The sequence below is a fragment of the Crocodylus porosus genome, unplaced genomic scaffold, assembly GCF_001723895.1.
Source record: "Crocodylus porosus isolate Cpor-Errol unplaced genomic scaffold, CroPor_comp1, whole genome shotgun sequence".
NCBI lineage: Eukaryota > Metazoa > Chordata > Crocodylia > Crocodylidae > Crocodylus > Crocodylus porosus.
In genome coordinates, this window is record NW_017728931.1 from 14,941,192 (window position 1) to 14,946,477 (window position 5,286).

Genomic DNA, 5,286 nt, shown 5'->3' on the forward strand with positions numbered 1-5,286 from the left:
CAGTAGCTGTGGTTGAGCCTGGGTTGCCTGCGGGAGCTGGCAACTGAGCAGGCTCTGCTGGGGCTGCAAGAGGTGCGAACCTGTTGCTAAGCTCCGGCGAGAGAGGGGCCTTGGTGCGGCGGGCCTTGGGGCCCTTGACCACCTTGGTCCATGTCCCTGACTGGGCAGAGCGGGAGGTCCCAGAGTCCTCCTTAGTCCTGGAGGGAGACGGTGCTCTACCCTAATTTAACCACATCTTTGTATCTTGTCTTTCTTCCTGCTTGCCTGGGAGGAAGACGTTAACATTTTTTATTGGTCTAACTCTACTGTCAGAGGCATATATATTTAAATCCCATTACCTTCTGTTAAGAGTTGCACACATTCATCTTAGGCCAGGATTTTGCCCTTGAGATTTTATCTCCATCTGATAATCTAATGTTGTTCTTTCTTATTGGGGTTTTACCTCAGTATAGGCTGCAGAATTAGACCCTGGTCATTTTTATACATCACTAAACATGACTGGACACCTCAACGTAAAGCTGGAAATCAGGATACAAAAGCAAACACAATTATTCCAAACAGAGTTAAAAATGGAAACAGCCACTCTATTTTTAGTGTGTTTACTACTTGTCAAAGGGATTTTCTGTTGTCTGAGACCCAGACCACTGAGGTTTACCACTGCTTGTACAACATTTTTTTTCAATAATGTTGTTTCTTTTTAAAATAATCAGCATGGTTTTATACGACTTTAGAATCCCTTGTATATCCCAATTAAAGACTTTTTTGCAAAAATCTAGTTGGTCTAATAAAATATATCACCTGTACCACAAGTCCTGATTGGTTTTGCATATCCCTGTAACTTATAAGGGAGTATTTTCCCCCTGGCTGGGGAGAGGCAGGGTATGGGGTGTGCATCTAGTGATACCCTCAGTGAGATGGGTGGAGAGTATCAGTGTCTTAACCCTTCTTGCTAATGGCAGATTGGGCCCAAGTTTGTTCTGTTCTCACTGAAGCCCAGTCAGTTTCCTGGGAAGGGATATGCTTCTAATTATAACCTCTCACATTTTATGCAGGAATGTTTGCCCATGCAAAGTCAGGCGAGGTAAATGGTTTTGGGGGGTTTTTTGCTTTTTTTTAACTGCTTTTGAATGGAAGTGAATTTTGAAGTATATTTGGCATCATCTTGACTTTCTAGTTTCCTTTTTTGGTATGCTTTATTCTTCATTTAATTTTCCTCCCAAAAAGGATGATTTAATGCTTCTTGGTTATAGAGGTGTCAGTCAAAGTGGATGTTGTGAGCAACTCTGTGAATTTTGCATTCACCTTTTAAATAGCAGAGCCCTGAATGAGTTTGTTGATAGAAACTGAGCAATTTAAAAATACATGTGAAAGTATGCAATGGGATTATGACAGGGGAGTGTGCCAGAAAAAATACAAGCTTTTACTATGCTGTTACAGTTGCTTAAGCACACATTAAATGCATAGTTTGCTTGCTACTCTTGTGTGCACACACTCTTGCTCTCTCTCTTTCTTTCTCTCTCTCTCTCTCTCTCTTTCGCTTGCTCTGTAAAAGAAGAATGCATTATGAAGGGCTAATAAATACCTTTATTTAGGATTATGCTAGACTTCTAATTTAGTGTTTAGTAATGATTCTACTGGTTATTTTTTGATTCCTCTTCTTTATTTATGACAAACTTGATATTTTACTGAACATAAAGTTTAAAAGCTTTTATCAGAATGGTTTACTCTAATTCTCAAAATGCGGGGAAACATTTCGGATCAGAATCTGATTTTCTTGGAGCTTGTGATCCTTTTGTCAGCTCAAATGAATGTACTCCCTGAGATCAGTAAGACTGTTTCTGCCAGTCTTTTCTTATAGACAAAAAGAACCTATACTGGGTTTTTTTTACACAATGGCGTTTTGGAAAACTAAGTCTTTTCAAGAAGTTGGATGGTGTTTTGTACTCATTTTTATGTAGAAAAACAAGGCATTCCCAATACCTAAACTGAAGAGGAAAAAAACCAGCCTAAAAGTAGACTGCAAGATTATTTTTTTTAATCAGTGACTTAGTGAGGCTGTTACACTGGGACACATGTAAAAAAGGCAGTGTTTGAGCTCGTTGAAGTCAGTAAGAAGATTCCTACTAAATGTAGTGGTCTCTAGGTAAAACCTCTTGGTATCCTTGGGATCTGAGGCTTTTAGCAGGAGGGGGCTTGTAGCATAAAAGAAGCCAACAGGATACACAACATATAGATATTATGCTTACCTATTTGCACCGAAGGACTCCTGGAGGGGAAAAATATATCTTGTGGCCACAGAACTTCACTTGCCCCTTCTAATCTTGTTGGGAAGTGGCTTTTAGCTGTTGCGCTGATAAGCATGAATTAACTATTTCATGTTTAGCTTGTGACTCTCTTCCTTTAATGACTGCCCGTTTGCTCCAGAATTAAACAGATTCAGTCACACTATACAACCCCTGCCACCCAAATTTGATATTTCTCATGGCTCGCACTAGGTTAAAAGCTATTAAACATTTGGCAAAGTCTGTATTGAATCTGGCCCAAAACAATCAGTCTACATGAGCCACTGGCTGCGCAGCCATTTAGTACTTGCATAAACAAGTACTAAATGACTCCACAGTAACCAGAGTTACTGCACAGTTGTGCTGAGGAAAGGCTTTTTTGTGACACTGACTGTGCAGTAGCTCGTGACTACTGCGCAGTAGCATTGCGTCACGCTTCCGGCCACGTGACCCTACTGCTTAGTTGTCACAGGCAACTGCACAGTCAGCGTCTCATGTAGACGTGACCCAGAAGAACGTAAATAGTGAGAATGGACAGGATTAAGCATTTTTCACCAAAGCAGCAAATTGTGCTTGGCAAAGATTGACAAAGCAAAACAAAATTCCTGTAGCCTACACCCTGTCTAAGCCTAGCAGCATCTCTGTAATGCTGCCAGATCTTAAAGCAAGTGAACCAAGTTTAAGTTGTTTCTAGGCAGTCTGTCCAAATTTTTATTTCTCTATTTTTCTTCAATACAATGCTTCCATGGAACAATTTCTCCTCAGCTTTCCCTGTACAACGCAGTAGGAATCTTCTGGGTGTACTTGTGAATAGAATGTCTTTCGTCTATTGGGGCCTACTTATCAATGGTCTAGCAAAGCCAGGTAGGGTCCCTGGAATGATGATAGCAGGCTACGAGAAGAGTTTATATAGCCGGGTTCCCAAAAACAGTTTTGTTTTTGTCCCAACACAGAAGGTGCACATCTCTACCCACCCCTGAACTTCCTTTCAGTCACTTCCAAATACTAGGCATTCCTCTTGCTGCAAAGAGCTTTATCTTTAAGTTGTGGACCTGCTAAGGAATACCAATTCATCCAGCTACTGTGGCAGCTGTTGCCATAACCACATAGCCCCTTTAGTGTCCCTGCACCTCACAACTATTGCTTTTAGACCTGAACTTAATATGTACAATATAGATTTCATAGACATTAGGGGTGGAAGGGACCTCATGAGATCATCAAGTCCAGCCCCCCCACCCCCACCCCCCATAGGCAGGAAGTCAGCTGGGATCAAGTGACCCCAGCAAGAAATATATCCACTTGTTTTTTGAAAAAGTCCAGAGTAGGTGCTTGCACCCCCTCTGGGTGGAGTTTGTTCTAGACCCTGGACACTCGCACCATAAAGAACATTTTTCTTATGTCCGGTCTAAATTGGCCTTCCTGGAGTTTATGCCCATTAGACCTTGTTATCCCTTGGGGAGCTCTGGTGAACAGCTGTTCTCCCAGGTTCTGGTGCACCCCTCTTACGTAATTGTAGGCTGCCACCAAGTCCCCCTGAGCTTCTCTTCTCCAGATGAAGAGTCCTAAGTCCTTTAGCCTCCCCTAGTACAGCCTTCCCTCCAGGCCTTGGATCATGTGAGTGGCTCTCCTCTGGACTCTCTCAAGCTTCTCCACATCCTTCCTGAAGTGGGGGGCCCAATACTGGACACAGTACTCCAGCTGTAGTGTCACCAGAGCCAAGTAAAGAGGGAGGATGACTTCCCTGGTTTTGCTTGAGATGCATCAGTGGATGCACACCAGAGTTTGGTTTGCTTTGCCAGTCACAGCACCACACTGGCAGCTCCTATTCATCTTGTGGTCAATCAAGACCCCCAAGTCCCTTTCAGTCATGGTGCAAGCAAGCGTATCACTGCCAAGACTGTAAGTATGTTGAGGGTTCTTCCTACTGAGGTACAGCACCTTACGCTTCTCTACATTGAAGTCCATCATATTTTGGTTGCTCCACCTTGAGAGTGTGTCCAAATCGCCCTATATCCCCAGCCTGTCCTGTGGTGTGATTGCCCACCCCTATAACTTGGTATCATCCAATAACTCAGCCAGTCACATCTGACTCCCAAGTCCAGATCATTAATGAAGCTGTTAAAAAGTACCAGCCCAAGTACCGAGCCCTGAGGTACTCCACTGGTCACCCTGCACGACGTTGATTTGCTCCCATCAACTAGTACTCTTTGGGTCTGACCCCATAGCCAGTTGCCTAGCCATCAAACCATATGATGAAGCCATTGGACTGTATAAATATGTTTGAAGACAACACTGCTGGGCTTGGGACATTTGTGATATAGACATGAAATAAATTACCTGTACAGTACCGTGTGGGAAGTTTGTTGCAGAGCAGGGACTGAACCTGGGCTTCCCTATCTATTAAGTCTAGTTCCCTAACACTGAACTGTCCTTCTTCCAAGAGCTTTGTGTTTCAGTTTCTTTCCTTCTTTTCTTTTTCCATGGTCAGTTTATGCCTTTGAATGGTAACATCCACCTCTAGTAGAATTCAGTGGAAGCAGCATACTTATTCAGGAGCAAAATCTAGCCTTCATAAGGGAAAACAACAAAAAAAGTAGTGCAAGTGGGCTGAGATCATGCTTGAAAACTCTCTGTTGCAGCAAACTTTGATGTAGTCTTGTTACCCATCATTCTGACCACTTCACCCCAGACAATCACATCCAGGAGAGCAGTAATTTAAAACATCTCACGCTTGATTAAATATTGCTATTTAGTTTTTGTGTTGAGGTACCTCCCACGAGCCCTAGTCCTAGAGCAGAATCCCTTTGGGTACTATACAAAAACAGGACAAAGGTCCTGTTTTTGAGGTCATTGCAGGACCCCTGGCGTGGCTTTACGAGCACTTGTGGTGCTCTAGTATGGTGCCAGAGGACTGGAAGAGGGCCAATGTGGCCATCTTCAAAAAGGGGAAGAAGGAGGACCTGGGAAACTATAGGCCAGTTAGTCTTACTTCGATCCTAGGCAA

General features: G+C 43.1%; 1 protein-coding gene and 1 long non-coding RNA gene across 2 annotated transcripts in view; both read left to right on the forward strand.

Annotated features, from left to right (window-relative positions):
• Positions 1-5,286, forward strand: part of LOC109316304 (potassium voltage-gated channel subfamily KQT member 1-like) — a 311,290-nt gene that overhangs the window by 51,142 nt on the left and 254,862 nt on the right. The gene's annotated exons all lie outside the window — the stretch shown is intronic.
• LOC109316305 overlaps positions 1,427-5,286 on the forward strand; it is a 21,533-nt gene continuing 17,673 nt past the window's right edge. Inside the window, exon 1 of the long non-coding RNA XR_002102802.1 lies at positions 1,427-1,436. This is a non-coding gene — a long non-coding RNA (uncharacterized LOC109316305). The remainder of the gene's footprint in view (positions 1,437-5,286) is intronic.